This window comes from Camelus bactrianus, chromosome 5, assembly GCF_048773025.1.
Source record: "Camelus bactrianus isolate YW-2024 breed Bactrian camel chromosome 5, ASM4877302v1, whole genome shotgun sequence".
Lineage (NCBI taxonomy): Eukaryota > Metazoa > Chordata > Mammalia > Artiodactyla > Camelidae > Camelus > Camelus bactrianus.
In genome coordinates, this window is record NC_133543.1 from 96460918 (window position 1) to 96483102 (window position 22185).

Here is a 22185-nt window from a genome sequence, read left to right on the forward strand (position 1 = left end):
AGGAGCTGGAAAACCTCTCCTGTGGCAATGCCAAATAGAATCCTTCACATTCAAGCGATTGTCAATTATCTTTCAGATTTATATTAGCCAGGGCACCTGCAGTCAATACCATCCACCAGAAGGAGAGTATGCTTCCAGCTACAGAGCTGAGCCGCCAGGTCATGAAATAACATTATGGGAATTATGCAAGTAAATACAATCATCATTCATGTAAGATTTAAAAAATAAATACTTCAAAGGAAGTAACTGAACACTGTGCAATATCCCTGCAAGGTTCATTTTCAAGTTCCTGAATTTCAGTGCACAGAAACACCTACATGGAATTGAGGAGTGAAGCCCCACTGCTTACACACCAGTCTAACAGAAAACAAGCTGAAAGTCAGCTCGTCAGTTCACGTTGTGCTGTGGGTACACACACCCAACTATTATCTGCGGGAATGAGTACACCACAAACCTTAGTGGCAATAAACAGTTTCAAAGGAAGAACTCTCCACTGAACAAGTCAAAACATGAGTGGATTCCAAAAAGGACAAAGATTTGCTAAACAAAACTCACCAGACAGAAGGAGCATTTTAAAATCCTGCTCCGAATCCTTCAACTGAAGTAAAATGTTTTTGGCAACTGGAAATAGTTAAAATTTCCTCTTTTTTTCTGATTATTCCAAGTGCTTACCTCTGTACATCGGGGCTCCAGCTGGGTCTGCTGGGGCAAAAAATCTCCTAGGAAAGCCAGTCCTCACAATCTTCTCAGACCCAGTTAGCAATTTGCAAAACGGAGAAGGTTTGTCATGACCGAGGAAGAAGGAGGACACCCTCAGCCAGAAAAGTGCCCCAAACCACAGACACTAACCCACCCACTCAGTCAGAAAGAGAATCCTTTCCACAATGAGAAAAAGCCCACTCAGGGAAAACAGAAAGGAAAAGAAGGGGAGGAGAAGAAGAAGAAAGCCAGAGAATTTCCATAGTGAATGTATGTATGGGACGAACTGAATACGAACCTCCACAGAGGAACAAAAACTCCATAGTGATGGTTTTTAGAAAGTACAGTGTGTCATTTAGGATTCGCCTCAGCTGCAAATGAACGAAAAAGCAAAACAGCAGTGGTTTCAAGAAGACAGACGTTACTTCTGTCTCACAGAAATGAGGTCTGGAGGAAACAGCCTCGGGCCAGCACAGCATCAAGGATCCAGCCCCTTATCTTTCTCCCATCCTCAGCCCAGGGATCCCCTCACATGATCCAAAAGGGCCTCCCAATCTGCGGCCATTACATCCATATTCCCACAAGAGTAGAGGAAGAAGGGGCAGAGAAGGAGGAATCCTCCCTTTACGATCCATTTTGCTTACGTCCCTCTGGCTATAACTAACTTGTTCCATGGCCATGACTGACTATATATAACCATAACTCTATATAACTATATAACCAAAAGAACCCGAAAATAGAAGAAAAAAAAAAGCATTTGCAACTGGCATTTGCAATTATGCAAAGATCAATATTGCACAGCCTGAGGGACTTCGAGGCCCTTGGGTACAAGCAACCGTCGAACAAATATTTCTGAGCTGCCTGCTTTTGCCCAGCTCTGCGCAGGATACGCGGTGAGAAGCAAAGCAGAACAGTCCCCGCCCTCGTGCTTGGACAGTCCAGGGACCCCTGCTCCCCAAAACCACTGGGAACCACATGCGTGGGCACATATACAGATGCATTTTCCTTTAATATTTTACATTAAAATCATTTCAAATTTGCTAGACGTAGCAAGATCAGTCACACCTTCAGAGAGTAGAGTGGAGGTTACCAGGGGATGAGGGGTGGGGGAAATGGGAGAGATTGGTGGTCCAAGGTCAAACTTTCAATGGTGAGATTAGCAAGTCTGGGGAGCTAATTCAAGCATGGTGATGATAGCTAACAATGCTGTATCACATGCTTGAATGTCGCTGGGAGCGCAGACCGTAAATGCTCTCACCACAAGAAAGGAATGGTCACTATGTGAAGGGATGGAGGTGGCAGCAATACAATTTTGCAATTTATAAATGTGTCAAATCAACATGTTTTTACCACCTTAAACTTATGCAATGTTTATGTGTCAGTTATAGCTCAATAAAGCCAGGGGGAAAAAGGATAGTTATATCTTTTACCAGATCTCCCAACCATCAACACTTAACCACATTTGCTGTATAATATATTCTCATTTTCATTCATTCAATTCCTCCTTCCTTTCTTTTTCCCCTTCTCCACGTCCTCCTGCCTCTCTCCCTCCCTCTCTCTCCCTCCTACTCTGCCTCTCCCCCCTTTTCTCTCTCTATCTCCCTCTTCCCTACCTCCTCCCATCCCCCCCTCACATGCATTTGAGAATACGATACAGACCACAGAAGTCGTTCCCCCTTCACCTCCAAAAACCTCAGGTTATAGTTCCCAAGAACAACAATATTCTCTTGTCTAACCATAGGAAAATTATGTATCACCATCTCAATGAAATCCTTCATAGAAATTTTTTTTTCCTGGTTCAGGATCCAATTCAAGATCACACCCTGCATTTGGTTGTCACATCTGCAACAGTACCTTGGTCTGTCTTTGCCTTTCTTGGCATTGATAGTTTTGAAGAGGGCAAGCCAGTTATTTTGCAGAATACATGCCCCTGGGACAGGAAGAGTGAGTGTGCAAGCGGTCCTCCTCAGAGCACCGCACGAGAAGCAAGTGGTAACGGTTTGCCCCGTTCTGGGTGACGCTAACTTTGATTATTTGTTTAAGGTGATACCTCCCCGCCCCTATTTCTCTGCTGAAAAGTTACTCGTTTCTCTTTTTCAATTGATAAATGTTGAGAGATACATTTTTGAGAGTATGTAAATATCCTGTTTCATCAGCTAGTTTTGGTATTCACTAACAATTCTTGCCTGGACTGATTATTACTATCATGGTTCCAAAATCGTGATTTTCCAACTCTATCATTCCTGCTTTATTTATTAGTTGGTATTTTATTATAAGGAAGAACTTTCTTTCATCACCTATTTCTTTCTTTGTTTTTTGGTTTGTTTCTATCAGTATGGCTTCATAGATTCTAATTTTATTTACGAATATATGATCCGCAGAAACTGTTATTTATTTTGAGGCTCAACATGGTACCATATTTGGCCAATGGAAGCCAAGCTGGTTTCTGCACTTCCGTATCCTTTGGAAATAACTATCTTTGAGAATTTTCTAGCACAACAAATAACGTGTTTCACATGCCCAGATGCCTCCAATTTTCCCGATGTAGATGCCCAACTGGAGTCCACTGTATCTTACTTAAGGAAAAGCAACCTGAAAATTCCTACCATCTAACCCTCCACCAAGTCGATTACCAAGAAACAGACGGAACTCTAAACAAGGCAGGTTCTACTCTTTATATTTTCAACTAATTATCGGTTATTATGAACAGCCCTGATTGCTGACATCTCCTGCATTCCTGAGATTAAATATAACAAAGACAATATCCCGGCAGTAAGCAGGCAAGAACTTAGTCACAAGAGAGATACAATGTATGTATGACATTTTGACTCAAATGTCAAGGAGATCCAGGACATTTTCCAAAGAGCTTAATACAGGCACACAGAATCGCGTGCCTCCCCATTAATAGCTGGCAGTAAAGATAAACACAAGAGAGAGTCTCTCCACCCCCCCCCCTTCTTTCAATACAAAAGACAGGCTCTACCCTTAGGATCCTCACTGACTTACAGTGATACACGTAACATACTACCTCTCTCTTCTCCTCCCACAGAAATTAAGAGAGATGGCAAGTAAATTACAAAATATCTTTAATTCACTGAAGCACTGTTTAATAAATTATACCTACTGAGCTTGTACTGTGTTCCCAGATTCATATTCCAAGCGTTACACCAGGTACAATCAGACACAGACTGAGGAACAAAGACCTAGTCCCCATCCTCTAGAGCTTGGAGGCTTTGAGAGGATGGAAGTCCACACATAAATCTAATAAAAAGAAAAGCCAGAATGAGGTAAGGAGGATAACTGAGACACAAGAACAAACTGTGGACACCCAGAAGAGAGAGATTCATGGCAACTGGAGATCAGGGGAGGCAGGAGAGAGTCCGTTTCATCTGTATCGCAGGAGTGTGATCCCCCAGGCAGAGCGAGAAGGTGAGGCAGGGAAGGATATTTCAAACTAAGGAAACAACATTAGCAAAGACATCAGATACCAAAACATACAAAACTGTGGAAAATGGTCCAGGATGCATCAAAAGATGCAGAGAGAGATGAAGATCATATATGAACTTGAACCAAAGACTCCAAGCAGCTCCTTACCATCTGATAAGGACACTTCTTTTCAAACACTAACCACAGAAGGGAAGGAGGAAAAGGCTCTGCCTAATCCCTGACACTTGAGTTCATTTGGCCACATTCCATACAATTTTTTCACAACCAGTGTGTAGAAAGAGGAGGGAAAAAAAAAGGATATGCAATGTCAACCAAATGACATTTTCCCAAATAAAATTAGCCAAATAGCTTCTGTCCAAACAAACATAAAACTTTTAAACTTCGAAACACTCAGATGTGATTTTCATTGTAATCACATTCCTTTCTTAGTATCTTGGCAATTCTCAACACAAGCCATTGGACAAAATGCTTTCACTGAAAGATGGGCTAGAAAACCATCTCATACTGTATTAGACCAGCAGCAACTGAGTGTTCAAGCCAGAGAGCTACACGGATTTCAGTATGATTACATCAAACCACAGGGAGGAAAAGCATGAATGTTCTAAGGCAAATAAAGAAATGCACAGAGTCAGAGTCTGGGGTACCAGATCGTTCATGTCCGCTGTTATTTTGAATTTAGCACCTGTGGTAGAGATGACGCATTGCCTGCCATTCTTCCCTCTGGCCATAGCAACAGAACTCCAACTCAGTTTGGGGCAAAAATGTGCCGAGTTAAAATATCTGCTCTTCCCTTGGCAATGTGTGACCACGTGCCACAGTCCTCGTCCCTGAGATGTCAGAATCCTCCTGAGTAAAACTTGAGTGAAAGCGCTTACATTCCTTAAAAAGGACTCATTACAAAGGCCCTCAACCTAAGTGCCCATCAGCAGATGAATGGATCAAGACTATGTATACATATACAATGGAATACTACTCAGCCAGAGAAAGGAACAAACTTTTGCCATCCGCAGCAACATGATGGACTTGGAGGACATTATGCTAAGTGAAATAAGTCAGGCAGAGAAAGACAAATACTGGGTGATATCACTTACATGTGGAACCTAAAAAAATACAACAGACTAGTGAATATAACAAAAAAGAAGCAGATTCACAGATAGCGAGAACAAACTAGTGGTTACCAGTGGGGAGAGGGAGCGGGTAGGAGAGTCAGAGGTACAAACTATTAAGCATAAAATAAGCTACAAGGATGTACCGTACAACACGGGGAGTAGAGCCAATATTTTATAATAACTTTAAGTGGAGTATAACCTTTAAAAGTGTGAATCACTGTATTGTACACCTGTAATGTATGTAACATTGTATATCAACTATACTCAATAAAAACAGATGGATCTATCTTAAAAAAAAAAAAAAAGAAACAAAGGCCCTCATCTTTTGTCTCTCACAGCATCGGAGGATGGACGTCTCCTCTGTGATAACAACCGTCTCATTAGTATTTAACTGACTGCAACCTTCTTGAGCCCCTCTTTTTAGATCCACCTTAGAACTTAATGTGGCTCCTCACCCCAAAATAAAAGGTCAATAAACACTTGTTGAAAGTAAAACCTGGAAGAAAGGGACATGAAGAGAAGCACGGTGACAAGTCTCAGACACTCGGCCTATTTTTCACCCCTGTATTTGGTATTCATCAAATCTACAGCACCCAACTCTTTCAAATATCATTATCCTTTTGAAATCCAACATGCTGTTAACTCGCACTGACTCTGGTGTACCCACTAACTGAAAATATGCATAAAGTCCAAAAGCCAAGCCACTACGAATCAATAATGATTTCAAATAAATATTGCTTTAAATAAAGCATGCAGGATATTAAAAGTAGTTGATTTTTGGCATGGTGTATTTTTGGAGTCTATAGGAAACACATAATTCACATCAGGTTCATAGATATCTTGAAATAATTCCATGACCCTCTGGAGCTCCAAGATCCACAGGTCAAGAATTATTCATCCACAGAAAGAGTATTTTTGTTGAGTTTATTCCACTATTAAGCCCGCTGCTCAGAACCCCAAGGATATGAGTTATAACGGAACCATGGCTTCGCCTTCTGCTTTGACCAACCTTAATCTAGTTTTAAATTCCTGAAGCAGGCTTCTGCTCCTATTTATGTGAAGTTAAAAAAATGTTAACACTTATGAAATTGTTATGCTACATAAAATTTCTCCGGAGTCTGACAGGCCCACAGAAATCCAAGAGATAAAGAATAATTTTCTCTGGCACACATTTTCTTATTTACCATTATGCATTAAGAGCTTCACGTCAACGTTAAATTTCCTATTAAGAGGGGCCAAGAGTTGAAATAAAAATATACATATCAACAGCATCAGTTCTTTAACATGATGAAGGCAGGCATCTTCTGAGTTCCAAGAGAGAACTTTTAATGCATTTTACAAGAAATCAACAATATATCCATTTCTTCCTGTTTTCATATCAAAATGAACCCATTTGTCCTCTTCAGCCACAATCCAAGAAATGGATTTGGATGACTATCTAATGCAAAGATAATGCCCCTTAACCATAAGCAAAAAAAAAGGAAAGAAAAGTAAGAAAAAAAAAAAGAACCCCCCAAAATAATGGCATTGAAGCCACAGCCAAAGTTGGTTCTGTCCATTTCAGCTGTGACTTCCTGCCAATCAGAAGCCCATCATCGCTGAAACAGGAAAATAGGAGAAAGGACAGGTGATGATCGCCCCTTGGGAAAGCTATAAAAAACTGTCTAAAAGACTCAGCAGTTAGCAAAGAGTTCAGAGAAACGCAGGAATTGAAAGAACTCCACTCTCATTAATTGTAGGGAAAGGAGGAGGAGAGAAATAAAAGAAGAGAGAAAACACAGACGTGGCCCCGAATCGCAGAGCAAGCCTACCTCACGGGTACAGTGGAGGTCCCTGCAAATCGAGTTTTATTTCCCAAACACTCCCTCCAAGTTTTCACTGAATGCTTGCCCTGTCCGTGGGTGCCCTGCCAGCACGCATCCCCTCCCCTCAGAGCACACACATATCTCACAGGTCAGCCTCTGTTCAACGAGGACATTCAATTACATCAGGAAGGAAAACGCCAGTTCTCTGGGCCAAGGAGTAACGAAATCGGCACTGAGCCCGTGCTGTTTACCAGTCACAGAGCAGAGAGCGGGACACATCAATTAGAAGTCTTTTTAGATTCCGTATTCTTCATTCTCTAGACTGCCCTCCTTCCAGAAAACCACTGAGCTGTACCATTCAGACAGTCTCTCAACACCCTAAAACAGATATTGGCTCTTTAATGAGTATTTAAAATATAATTTCAGTTTCCCCAAGAGGATTCCCACAGGGGGGATCCTGATTTGAATGTTCTTTGGTTGTAAAACACTCTCCCAAATTTGCACTTTTGCAAAGCCATTCATTTTCTACAAAGCATCAAGCTCTTAGAGAAAAGACCAGGGGGTGGGCTTGGGCTGGGGAAGGGGGCGGGGGAGGCCCAAGCTAACTGATGTCAGATGAACTTTTCCTGCATCCAGAGCGCTTTGTTTTGAAGATTTCCGCCTTGTATTAAATCAAAGCGGCAAAGCAGGTCTTGAAAACTAGGGAATTACGTTCTCTGCTCAGAAGGTCAGGACTGTCAAAGTTGGAGGTATTTAACTCTCTGCACTAAAGAATCCACATTGTCCTAGAGTGAACTTAGCAGAGCCATTCACATTTTTCACCAACGATTACAAATGTTTCTCAAGAACTGAGGTTCAGACAGCCTGAGACCATTTCTTTTTGGTTCTTTTGGCCCAAACAGCTGTTTGCGTCCCTGACACCATTTCTACCCCAGACTCAGAGACAAGAGGGGTTCACTTTACGATGTGTACCAAAATTACTTTATTTGTTTTGGATGCAGCAAAAGGATCATTACTTAACATGACACTTCGCTTTTTCAGTGCAGAGATTTGGCAGGAAGATGAAAATGACATCCAAGTTATAAAAAACCTTCAGATTTATAGCAGATGCCAAATAGCAGGGCTACGCCCTTATAAACAATGAGGACAAAAATTCTTCTCCAGCGATGGACCAGAACATGGACGAGGTGGGCCAGGACTACAGGATAATTAGGAGTATTTTTGTTCAGTGGCGCTTACTAAAGAAAGGGTGTGTCCAGAAGAAATCCCAGGGGGCAAAATGTTTGCATCCTTTCTTCACTAAGCAGGCACACCTTTTATAAGGTGTCCCCATAAGGAGGGACCTGAGTGCATCCGTGGGTTTCCAGTTGGTATCCTGGAGATCCTTCAAGCATGGATCCCTCACTCTGCTCCATACATCACAGTTTGTGAAACAGAATTTGAAGACTGAATACCAATGCGCTCAAGAAAAACAAAAATCCACCTGTGTATCAATCAGCATTTTGTGGCTGCAAGAAATTGGCACCAACTATGGCTCATTCAGGCAGAAAAAGAAATAATAATAAGTGATTGCGGTGATGCTGGATTAAAAGGAGGGCAGAAGAACCAAGCTCAGAAAGGACAGGGATCCCTTTGCTCCCGGGTCAATGCAGGAGAACTAGAGTCCTTCAGCTCGTGGGGAGCAGAATTACTAGTATGGGGCTACTTTCAGCCTTTCTGCCACCCTGCTCAGGATCCCCACTCCTGGGAGAAATTGTCTGATTAATCTGGACATCTGGGGTACACCTCAACTTCACAGCTAAAGAAAGACATTGATTGACTGTCCCCTCTGAACTGAGTGGAGTCCCTCCACTGCACAGGAGGTAGAAGAGTTCCCAAAGGCAGAATCAGGGCGCTGATTCCAGAAGATGAGAAATGAAGACAGGCAGGAAAAGACACAGAGATTAACTCACATAAACAGTCTTTGTATTCCTACTGAATTGTTTATTTCTTCAACTTCTAAGGGCGACTTTGGCAAAAAAAATGTTATTGCTCAATAGTCTGTGTTATGATGTCCCACATGGTAATGTCCAGGGTCTTCAATTTAGAAAAAAGTTTGGGGCTCCAGATGAGTTGATGTTCTTCTATTAAGTAATGAGGGCCAAGTAACTCATCATGTTTCTCTTCTCATTCAGGCTGCCAGGAAGCTCAGAGCTAAGAGTTTTAGGCTCAGCAGTAGCTATCCATAGTCTAGGTTTTCAGATACAACTAAATCTCTCTCTTCATGATATGTCTAGTATCTGAGGGCTTTTACTTCAGTCTTATTTTAATGTTTCAAAGGTATAAGTAGCTTTCATCGAAAAGTACTTCGAAAGCATTTGAACTGTCTTCCTTGCTAACCAAAAGTCAACCTTTTTCAAGACTATATAAGTATTTAACATGTAATTATATTTTCTGAGCTCGTAGATGGGCCAGGACTTTTGTATTCTGCAGTCAACCTCATCCTTTCCTTTTTTCCTAGATTCTATTAGAATAAATTTGAAGGATGGATGTATGGATAGATCGATAGACAGACAGACAGACAGACCTAACTCTGGCTCTGATTAGAGTGTGTAATAATTATTAGAGTAGTTATCAATAAACTTCATAAACTTTTATTGGAAGGGGGTCAAATGCAAGAGTACTAGAGAACTGTGTCAAACCTATACCCTAACTCTGAGGGATGAAGGAAATCTGGGGAACCAGAAAGCACACAGCATTTCTGCTTTCATGAACCCAGTAGATCGTGGAGGGTGGGAGGTCTAATTCATTGTGTATAGCTCAAGCCACTGTCTGAGTTCATTCCAAGAACTTTCCATATGAAAATCATCAGAATCCCGTAACTCTACAGGAAATGGGTAGAGTTAAGTAGAACGGTGCCCTACCTGGAAAGGTTATCTGTCAGCAGCAGCCAATCTGCTTCCAGGATGATCAGAAAACACCTGCCAGAAGCTTTTGAGTGTGTTCTGGGTGGAAACAGGGATCTTCAATCATAAAAGCGTTGCCACCATTACGGATGCCTTTCAGTTTGGGATTCCTAAACTAGTGTTTGAATGGTTCTTCGTAGATCTATAATCTGTGAGGGAAATGTGGAAATCCATTCAATTTAAAACTACTCTCCACCTTCTAAATTTACCCCTTTTGTTGGAGGCAATCTGTTCCAATATTTGGCAGTGAAAATGCCCCAAAAGAGCCAACACCGTAACAATGAGAAATTTTAGCTGCTTGGCGTGGGGTACATAGGAAACAATGATCTGCTTTTGGTTAAAAAGTCGACAAAGCCTCCCACCTCCTCTTGGAAGCCCTCCCACGTGCTCAAGGGCAGAAGACGGGATGCGCAAGGATGCTTCTGGGGCTGAGGGCAGGCTCCCAGAGTGAGCTCTGGAGAGCCTGGACAGTGCTAAAACAATAAACTTAGCCACATACATATTTATTGCCTTGGCCTTTAAGAATCAGGAGACCAAGGATCTGGTCCTGATTCCAATCCTAAGTGAACTTGGGATTCAGTTCTCCCATCAGCCAAATGAAGGAGCTGAACTAGACTGGGGTCCCCAAGGGCAAACGGGGAACAGCTGCATAGTATTTTGGAACCCGGCAGATGAGGGAGGGTTGATGTTTCCCAGAGTGTGTTCCGTGAAGCACAGGCTCAGTGAGATGCTCAATGGAGTCTTGCCACAAAGGGTTCAGTCTTTGGATGGGTTTGGTCACTGTGAGAATCCAGGCCCCCTGTGGTTTGACCCTCCCAGTTTTTGAGAGAAAAGTCCAGCTTTCATTATAAATTCCTCTAATTTTTCAATCCTGGAGACTAATTTGTAAAGTTTTATATACACCACAGGGGCCAAAGGAAACATTTTTACAGGCTAGAGCCAAACCTCAGGCCCACAATTTGTCAACTTTAAGTTCAAGTTCTGTATCGAGCAAAGAGAGTCTGAGTCACTGGCTGCTTGTAACCTTTAAGATGCCAATGCCCCATACATTTCTACCGAGGGGAGGAAGTAAACCCTGTCCCTTTGTAAAGGAGCACCTGCTGTCAGGGTGCTTCAGTACAGAACTTGAACGTAAAGCTGACAAACTGAAGCACTGGCTTCACCAAGCACTTCCCAAACCCATCCAAAGACTGAACCTTTTGTGGCAAGACTCCAGTGAGCATCTCGCTGAGCCTGTGTTTCACGGAACACACTTTGGGAAACATCAAACCTTCCTCATCCTCCTGGTTCCAAAATGCTATGCTGCTGTTCTCAGTTTGCCTTTGGATCTGAAGTTGGGGAAGAAATTAGTCTTTACTGACTCCCAGTAATTTGCCAACAACCTGCTAGGCTCTCTGTATTCCACATCTCAACAGATGGTCAGGAGCTAAATGTTATTATCCCCACTTTAAAGTTGAAAAAAAAAAAACCAAAAAATCAGAGGCCCTGCAGTAAACCCTAATAAGTGAAGCAGCCAAGATCTGTATCCACAGGCACTTGATTGAAAAACCCCTGGTCTTTCCACTATTCAGTAGCCTCTATGGGCCACGGGCAGCCTGACTTGTAGCCTAAAGGCAGTCGGCCATCCATCCATGTCCGCGGGCTCCGTATCCGCAGGTTCCGCATAAGCAGATACACAGGGCCGACTGTACTGTGCCATTTTATATTAGGGACTTGAGCATCCACAGATTTTGGTGTCCACGGTGGGTCCTGGAACAAATGCCCCCTCCCACTGCATTCTCCCATCACCTCCCATTTCTCCCTAACTGCCCGCCCCTGTGGCTTTGGATCTACCTTCCCGCCCCAGCCCCCGGCGAAGTTTCCAGGCTCATCTGAAAAGCATTGTTTTTCCGATAGAGCCAAATAATCCACTAAAGCACTCAGCATCACTGAGCAGGTGTAAGCATCTGATGTCTCTGCTCAAAGGAATCATGTATCAGGAGCCAATAGCCAGCAGCTGCACTGAGCACGCGACAGACAGCTAACTTCTCTGGAGCAGGCATACCCGCCAGGGACGGCGCTAGGTGCCCATGTGACTTCCTCCTTTCTCCCCTTTCTTCCTCTTTTTGTGTCTGCACATCTTTTACCCCCTCAACTCCCCCGTGTCCCCTTTTCCTAGCTTTCTTGCCCATCTGCCATCCCTCACACCTCAATCCATTTCATTTCTTTCTGCCACCCCCAAAGTGAACATAGGAACAGAAGTCTAGCATTTTCACATGCCACACTTAGGGGTGACCACGCATCCTGGTTTGCCAGGAGACTGAATCACAGTTCGCACCTGCTGTTCCAGTTAATTATTAATAGTGTCCTCATCACCCCAACAGGACCTCAGATTGGAAAATAGGTCACATGATCTCATTATGTATTTATTGAACAAAGTCTTATATTCCTTGCTCTTTACTTTAAAAGAGATTAAGTCAAATTCCTCATGTTTTCCTCCCTGCGAGGGAAAAAACATTCTCTAAACTGAAGTTATTTTCATGAATGTTTCTCAGTAGCTTTTTACTAAGGTTCAATGGCCATTGGTAAAGTTGTTCCATCTTATCTAAATTTTGTAGTTGCCATTTTTTTGAGAAAAGGAATTGTTTATAAGAACCCCAGACCCTATATCTGCTAGGCATGTTACACCCACAAACTAGAGTCAAGACCCACTACCAGTTTTGCAACCTGTATCCTCTCTGTGTTTTCTACCAGGGAAAGAAAAATGGCAGGAAGATGGCCCGGCCAGCCACAGGGGTCACAATCCCAGAAATTCACCTTTTCAACAGCAAAATCTCTTGAATCGACCAGCCACTAGGGCAGGAGCCAGGAGCTGAGATACAGAGCTAAAAAGAACCACAGAGGACTGGGCCAACTAGGAACGTCAGTTGGAAAACCAACATGCTAGAAAGAGGTGGCGGATGGGAGGATGGGAGGAAGGGTCAACCTGAACGAGGAAGAATCAGCAAAGGATCACCTTGAATGTTCCATCTTTCGGTTTAGATTTCTTCCCTTGCTCAACTACTAGCTTCACTCAGATCCATGGGAAAACTGAGATTGATGGAAAATGTTATCTCAAGAACTAAATGAAGAAATGTGTGAAAAGGAGAGAATGCAAGTCTAAGAAAAACATAAGAGTTTATTATTTACATTCTGGGTTAGAATTTTAATTTCCAGTTAAAAGAAAATGAAAGCTACAGAGAATCTGCAAAAATGAGAGAAAAAACTATGTATCACTTAATTCCCCAAAACCTAGTACTGTGTGCAGCATGCAGTGAAAATCTCACGTGCACTGTAACAGCTTTATATAGGTATGTTGGCATGCAATACACAGCACAATTCCGTAAGTTTTGACATATATGTAAGCCCATGAAACCATCACCATAATCAAGACGTTGAACACATCCATCATCCCCCAAGTTTCCTCAAGCCTTTTTCAAGTCCCTTCTTTTTATTCCAGGCTCAGGCAGCTACAATTCTGCTCTGAATCATTTTATATCCCCACCAGCAGCGTATGACAGTTCCAGTTTCTCCACATCCTCACCAACACTTGATATGGTGGAAGCCTTTTTAATTTTAGCTCTTCTGTACCTCATTGTGCTTTTAATTTACATTTTCCTGTTGACTAATGATGTTGAACATCTTTTCATGTGTTTATTTCCTCTCCATATAACTTCTTTGTTCAAATCATTTGCTTGTTTTTTTAATCCAGTTGTTTATCTTGTTATTTTGTTTTGAGAGTCCTTTATATACCCTAGATACAAGTCCTTTATTATAAATACCTAATCTGCATGTATTTTACTCCCAGTCTGTCTTATCTTTTCATTCTCTTATAAATATCTTTTAAAGAGCAGAAGTTATCAATTTTCAATAAAGTCCAATTTACCCAATTTTTATTTTTTGTATGTGTTTTTGTCATTGTTCTAAGAAATCTTTGCCCAACCCAAAGAAAGTTTTGATTGTAGTAATGTTTACAGAGATGTATACAAAGTCACAAAGACTTTCTGCTGTTTCTGTCTAGAAGTTTCATGGTTTCATGGCGCACGCGGGTCTAGGACGCATCTCGGGGGAATCTCTGTGTAGGACACGTACGAGGCAGGGGCTGAAGTTTGGGGTTTGTTGTTGATGCTGTTGATTCTGTTGTTTTGCAAATAGATTGTTCCAGCATCATTTTGTTGAAAGGACTACCCTTTCTCCAGCAAACTCTTCTTCACACTTTTGTCAAAACCACATTAACATTTGATCACGTTAATGAACTCTCAAAAATGCCCTCATTGACAGCCACTAAAATTTAAAACATGCATCCTCTTTGAGGCAGCAACACCAGTTTTACCAGTTCTGTCTAAAGAAATACAAGCACAAGGACAGTGCTCAGATCCTTATAGCAGTATTATTTACAGGAGAAAAACAAACAAACAAAAGATGGATGCAGCCCAAATATTCAGAGAAAGGACTGAATAAATTACCATCCAGCTCCATCACAGAATTCTACGCAGGGAGTAGGGAATGAGTTGGAGCAACATGTACTGACCAGAAGACATAACCTAAGAAACATTTTGTAAAGTGAAGAAAAAATCATATAATGATTATATGATTTAAATACATGAGAAAAACCTAAGTGTGTGTATATATATATATTTTTATGTGTTTGCAAAAAACCTAGGGAAAGTTCCTTCGAGGGCAGAATTGAGAATGAGGGGAGAGACAAGATTATTAACTTCTTTGTACACTTTTAAACTATCTAATGTGTTAGTTTGTTACCTAAGCAGAAATTATTTGGTAATTTTTTTAATCAAATCAAGTCTAAAATAGTAGCCATGACATTGACATGTGGAAGACCTCCACTCCACTCCAGTACACATCTAGGCCACCACTTGGAAAATACATTTTTTTTTTCCTTTTGGCAGTTGATTCAGGTAGAGAGAATTATTTTGATATATGAAGGATACTAAAAAAATTTTAAACTCCCACACGAAGTGTTATAGGTTGAATCGTGTCCCACAAAACTTCATATGTAGAAGTCCTAACCCCTAGCACTTCAGGATGTGACCTTATTTGGAAACAGGTCATTGCAGATATAATCAGTTAAGTTAGAAAGAGATGATATTGGACTAGAGTGGACCCCTAGTCTGAGATGACCAGTGGTGTCCTTAGGAAAAAGGAAATTTGGACACAGAGAGACAAACCCACAGGGAGAACGCCATGCAAAGCCTGCAGTGATGCTACCACAAGCCAAGGAAATGTCAAAGATGGCCAGCCAACCTCTGGAGGCGAAGAGGGAGGCTGGAAGAGATTCTCCCCCACAGCCCTCGGAAGGATTCAACCCTGCCAACACCTCGATTGGAGACGTCCATCCTCCGGAACTGTGAGACAATACATTCCTGTTACTCAACGCCTTCCAGCTTGTACACCTCCCTGCTTGTCCTTTGTCACGACAGCCCCAGGAAACTAATACACTAAGCTACCGAGAAGTTAAGTTCAAAGCCACATAGCCACTCATCAGTACCTGGTCCCACAGCCCCAGCTCAGCACCGAGGGAACATCCTTGGAAGACAAAGAGAGTAAACAGCAGCTTCTACTGTCCCACACGGTAGGTGGCTCGAACACCAGGATGTCGCGCACACCTGCAGAAAGGCCAGTTCCTGATGTAAAGGCATCAAAGCGTGTGCTGGGCAGGAGGGGCTACGGAATCTGCCTGTTTATCCTCAGACCCACAATTACTGAGAAACCACGAGGAAGGGCTTGTCATGAAAGGCTTAGGGTGGATCTGCTCTTAAGAAAGGATAACAATTAAGGAGCCCCTTTCTCTTGGCAACTTTCCACCCCCCTTCCCTGCCCAGGCAGCATCTCTCCCTACTGAGGAAGAGAGGAAAAAGTCAAACAGCATTGCAAACCTTGAGTGACTCTTCACTCAAAGAAGTGCAAACGCCAAGAGCAGCTGTGCAGTGATCCAGCCTCCTTACCTTCCCCAGGAGAGGAAACTTCTGTGCCAGCCTGGCTACTGTATCAAACAGAGGAGCTTCAACAAGGACAACAAGAATAGCACAGGGAGCTACATTCAATATCTCGTAATGACCTATCATGGAAAAGAATCTGAAAAGAATATCTACATATGCATCTCTGTAACTGAATCACTTTGCTGTACACTTGAAACTAACACAACATTGGAAATCAACTATACTTTCAATAAAAAGGTTTTTTAAATTTTTACTTTATAAAATAAAAAGAAGAACTGGCCCAGGAAAGTGAGTCTTATGACTCCTAATGACACTTATGCTTTGTCTTAAAACTGAGTTCCTGAATAGGAATAGGTACTTCATTAAAATAATTCCTACAGTTACCAAGTGAAAAACAAAAACCAAACAAAATACCCAACCAGCTACAAATAATCAACCAGACATACTCTGAAGCTGTCCTGGAGGCTGACTGGAAATGGATTTTAGCATCATTCTACACGCGGTCCTAACTGGGAAAAGGCAAATCCCAGAGGCTGGCAACCCCGGTTGGTTTGAGAACAGAACCCTGGGCCTCCCTCGGTCCTGCCTGTCAGGAGAAGTGGCACTAAGATCTGCCCTCAGTGACTGTCCTCTACATCCCAGCCCATAGTTTTAACTACCAGCCTGCCCATTTACTGCGTTTTCCAGAGGCCGTCCCTTGGCCACAGGGCATACGTTCCTCTGGGCCTTTGCTCTGTTTTCCCAGGAAGTTGACCAGAAGTCAACTCAATGAGGGAGAAAGAAGAAGCTATTTAATTGTTCTCTAAAGTCTGTTTTCATTTTTTTTTTTTTAAATCCACCATAAACCAAACACTCAGCACAAAAAAAGCATACCACATAGACACACTGATTTAGTCCCAGGACGGGAGAGCCAGGCACACCCAGCCTTTGGAAGTACAGTGACAGAACAGTCAAAGGCCACAGGTGTCACGAGCGCACACAGCGTGTTAGCTTCCAAGGGCTGCTCTAATGCATCACCACAGATGGGGTGGCTTACGACAAGAGAAACAGATTCTCTGAGAGTTCTGGAGGCGGGGCTTCCAAAACCAAGGTGCCGGTAGGGCCATCCTCCCCCTAAAGGTTCTAGACTCTTCCAGCTCCTGGTGGTTGCAATTCTTGGCTTCCCTTACCTTGTGGTAGCCTCTCTCCATTCTCGTCTCCTTTGTGTCTTCAAGTCTCTCTTTATAAGGACGGGAGTCCCCTTAGTCAGTATGACCTCACCTTAACTCACTCACATCTGCACAGACCCAATTTCCAAATAAGGCTACATTCATAGGTCCCGGGGTTAGGAGTTCCACACATCTTTGGGAGGAAACAACTCAACGCACAGCAATGAGTAACACAGAGACCAGGGTTTGAATCTGTTGAATCTGAATCTTAGTCCCTTCAGAGCCACGCCAGTTAGGAAAGCCAAAAGAAGTACAAATAATAAGAGTCAACTCACGCACGGGCTTCAAAGAGCAGAAGGAGGTGATATTTTTCTCACTGCTGGAAGCTCCCTTATCAAATTAAGACCTCAGTTACAACAAATGAGGCAAGGAGGAGGAGGCCTGGGCCATCAGACGTGGGAAAGAACACCTCAGCAAGATGAGGGACCCACATGGCGTCAGTAATAAGTGAGAGAACTCGCTGACTCATTGGTAGCCTTGAAATATGCCACAGGCACAAAGCAAGTCTGTGCTTTATCCTTGACACCACCCTTTTCCAGTTCTTGGCCTGAGAGTTGGAACCTGGTGAATATTCTGATGCTTTATCACTGGGTAGCAGCTAAACTGGGATCAAAACTTTTTTTTTAAGTTAACATTAAATGATAGTAACTAATTCCACTAGACTCTAAGGAGGTCCTTAGACAAACTCTCAGCTATTTCTTCTTGCTCTACTCATACAAAGCCGCCGTTTAGATTTGTGCCCAAGGGGGCTGAGCGAAGCACACTGCAGCCATTGAGTGTTTCTAGACTGGCTTTATTTGCTGACCGCTAACGAGTCCCGGAACTGCGGCTATTCGAGGACTCAAATGGCCCTGCACGAGGGAGCCCGATCCAGTAGCCGTGGGGCAGCCTAGGGCCAGCTGCTCCAGGATCCAATTTTTGGGACAGATTTATATGATGGAATGGAGTCAGTGCGGGGTGGGGAGGGGAGCTAACCTGGAACATCAAACAAAATGCAGATGTTGCCTAATGCTCCAAGATAAGCTAGTACAGTCAACATGAAACGGCCCCATTAGGCAATGGATAACCAAGGGGCAGGGAGTCCTGGCTGAAGGCTAGCATTTTGCAAGTCATTTGGTAGAGATTTTGCTGACAAACTCGGAGAGAGAACCAATGGGGTAAGATAGCATTTTGCTTCCACGAGACCTCAAATTAATGATGAAGTGCAAATTTTCTTCATGAAGGCCAAGGCCTAACACTTTGTGCTTACCTACTATGGGGCATGAACAGAACAGCAAAATGCAGAACTGGCTGAGTGAGAGACCTGTGTGTCTGTAAGAGCAGCTATTGCTTATTTCTAAGCAATTGCTCTTGGACTCTCCAACCTCCTCCCTCCCTTCCCCTCATTTTTGGTCTCAATGGGGAATGACTGCAGATGTGATCAGGCTGTACAGCCAGCTTTCAAGGTCTCTAGTTTGGATAAATGTCATGCGCTTTAGTCGAAAAGACAAATAAATGGCTCTTGGGAATCTCAGCTTGAGGATGACTGAGCAGCTCACTTCCCCCAGAGATCCGGGCCACCAAAAGCTGGGTAGCCCTCAGTCAGCACAGGCAACCACACCACTTCAACAAGCAATATGACAGTGGCCTCTCTGAGCTGATGAGCACAGCACTGTCCCCCTTCTCTTTATTAGAAACAACATCACCCAAAACTTGTGGCGCATCCTGCATCCCTGACCCTTCCAAATGGCAGAACAGGGGTGAAGAGGACCTGAAGCCAAACCGCCTGGTTCAAACTCCAGCTCCGTTCACGTCTGGCGGCTGGACCCTGGCCAGATTAAAGTCTCCGGCTTTCAGTTTCTTCATCTATAAAATGGGGATAAAAATGGTCACGGGTGGTACATGAGCTAGACAATTCAAATAGGACTTCCGAGCGCGTGTCACATGTGAAGCCACCACTGTCGTGATCTGCCTGGCTCTGTTTTCCTTCCATCAATTTTGTCTGCCTGGAAAAGTGTCAGATTTGCCAAGGTTTTCTCTCTGCCTCATGGGTCTGGTCTAACAGTCTCCAGCCAATCTTGTACAAGGTTCTTCCACCTCCCTTCCCAAGGGAAAAGTAGACGTGGATAATAATAGAGGAATAAGTCGAGAGCAGTTCACCCTCCAAGCCAAGGCAAGATCAGACCGATGTGACCAGGCAGAGAAAGGGCAAGAGAGTCTCAGAGGAAGAAGAACTCTTACCTCCTAAAATCTCCAAATATTAATTAATGAAAAACGTCAATCTATTTATCAGCCAAAAGTTTAACAAGAAACCGAAAGAAGATTCTTCAGGACCTGGTTTCCTCTCTACCCTTCCTCCCTCCCCTCTTAGAGGTTCTAATGTTCAGCCATTGACCAAAATGCAAGTGAAAAAGAAAATGATGAGGGAGAACGCATGGTCCAGGCTGAGAAGCCAGAAGCCAGCTTTATGCATAAAAGTTCTGTTTTCTGGATCTGCCACAGAGATATTGTAATCTCAGGGAAAATGGGCAAATGACTGGAACCTTTATAGACAGCCTCATGAGAAGATGGTTACACACAGACTCCACGGTTAGAACTTTCTAGAACTTGTTTCCCTTACCTTTCTACCACCACATTCCCCTCTGTTTTCCTAATAACTACACCACACACCAGGATGCATTTGGATCCTTTGTTCCAAATTCAGTCTCCAGTCATCTTTCTCCTGCTCTCTTCCTTTCCAGGTTTCCAGAAAAGTGTATCTGGTAGCTCACCGGAGACACACGCTGGGGGAATGCACTTCTCATGAATCAACCTTCCCTTCTAGTACAGCACCAATAATTCAGACAACTGGGCGACCCATGCAAATTGTAAACTATCAAGGCCAGAAGTAAGCTCATCTCTATTTTAAAAAACCAATACTTAGCCTCTTTTCTACTGAAGAGTCCCCTTTCACTTTTCTGAGAAGAGCATGTTTCAAATCTGCTTCTTTAAAAATGTGTAATTCCCCGGAGCCCCTCTAAGGAAAAAAAAAAAAAATCTGCTGTGCAAAGGAGAAGGAAAAAGGAAAGAATTCATATTTATTCATTTCTAAAAGTTGGAGTGGTAATTTAAATCTTCACACCCTTTTTGATCCTATTATATTTTTAATGGCAGAAGCTCCCGGCGAGGGCTTGAGTGGGATGCCACAGAAGTTTTAACATTCAGGGGAGCAGAGGAACTTGCCGCGGTTTGTGTGACTGAATGAGAAATGACCCAGCTCAGCCCTGCTCGGGGCAACAGGTCGCTTCGCCTGTACTGGATTTGGGTCAAACAGCAAAACTTCAAATCGGAAAATATCTGCATCATTTTGTTTGGCAAAGAAGTGGGTTTTGATACCGGTCATCCAACCTGATCAAAGGTACCATTTCCGGAGCAAGAGAACTGTTCCCTGGACTCAAAGTAGTTTGAGGGTGACTGCTGGGTCTAAACAAATTTCGGCCCCACTCCCTGGGCCCCATACCCTTTGAATGGGTGTCATCTAATTAGAACAAATAAAGTCAGTTCAGGAAAAATGTCCTTTTCTTCCCTCATCCGTTTTGTTTCTAGGTATGTGTACAACAAATTGACTCCTTAGTCCTGTTACGAAGCTCTGGGAACATTTCCCTGAAGCACTGTCTTCACTCAAGCTCATTTAAATTAGAATGTCTGCATTAAAAGTTAATGAGAAAAAAATATGAATGAGGTTGTAGGAGAAGGTTAAAAGGATTTGTGTGAGGAGGAGGGTGGGGCTGGACTCAGTTAAAGTGTGCAGGTCATCACTATTTCGCACAGAACACCCTTTCCATCCCGTCTCCATGGCCACAGCATCTGGGCACAGGAAAGCACCTCACTCACGGAGGAGTCGGAAACAGCTTTCCTATACGGTGGTGCCTTGAGGGCAAAAAAGGGAAGGAAAAAATCCCAGACAGCAAACAGAGCCCGTGACAAAAACAACCACAAGGAATGTAAATAAAATATTATTACAAGCAACTCACTCACCACCTCACCCTCAACAACTCGCTCCTTTAGGGGCAAAAAAGTAAAAACATACAAACTGTGTTTCAAAGAAGAGCCGACTGATTACTGGGGAAGAAGCCATGACTACGAAGATTTTTCTCCCTGTGGCTCACTTTTAAAATCACAAAGCTCGAAGCATACTTTTAAAAGAGAACCAGGCCTGTCTGCTAATTTAAGTTTGGGGAGCAAGAAGTTATGCCCTGTGTCGGTAAGTACCTTCTAACGGTGACTTGGCTGGTAGTCAACGATAAGCCATGTTTACCTGAGCTTTCAAAAGCCAAAAACCCCAGCTCTTTCAATATGACATTGCTAAATAAAAATTTTTAAAAATGCATTGCAAAGGCATACAGTAATAAACCAGGCGCATGCCAAATGCACATGTGCACATTTCACAGAAGAGCCAGGAAGACGTTTCTAGCAAGAAACGATCGCCATGCTGAACACAAGCCAGAGCGAGCTCCTGCCACGGGTCACGTGCTCTGGAGCACACAGGAGTCCCTACATAAAACAGGCCGGTAGAAATAACTTCAAGAGACAAAAATCCACAAACTCTGCAGAGGCACGGATTCCCAGGCCATAAAAGCCACAGCCAGGAATTCTGGCCTCATCTCTCTAAGGACCTCAAGAGCTCCCCTTCCCTTGGTTCGAGGAACTCTCTACCCACCGCTCAGTTACTCCTTCCTTTAGAATAAATTCACGCCGTGAACTGAAGGAAAAATGCACATGGACGACTGGTATGGGATGCCACTGTTGAAATGCATTTACATCACTTGTGGCCAATCATCCAGAGCCCGATGTTGATCCTCTGAATAAGAAAAGGAGGGAGTTGGGAGGCTGGTCACCCACCTCCTTATCTTCAGAGCCAAAGATCTCTTTTCTTGTTCAGTCTGTTTGAGACCCTAAGGGATAGGCCTAGAGTCTCAAGCTCTTACTATGAACCCACTTCCCAAAACTGCAGGCCCAGGGAGGCTTGGAAAGGGACT

The 22185-nt window shown here is 43.2% G+C and overlaps 1 protein-coding gene across 2 annotated transcripts in view; it reads right to left on the reverse strand.

The window, feature by feature from the left end:
• PID1 (phosphotyrosine interaction domain containing 1) overlaps nt 1-22185 on the reverse strand; it is a 209574-nt gene that overhangs the window by 185945 nt on the left and 1444 nt on the right. Inside the window, exon 1 of one of the 2 annotated variants that reach the window (XM_074364441.1) lies at nt 7067-7208. The exons of the other annotated variant lie outside the window; for it this stretch is intronic. The gene's annotated coding sequence lies outside the window, so the exon portion shown is untranslated. Of the gene's footprint in view, nt 1-7066; nt 7209-22185 lie in introns of those variants that run through there. 2 annotated transcript variants of the gene reach the window in all.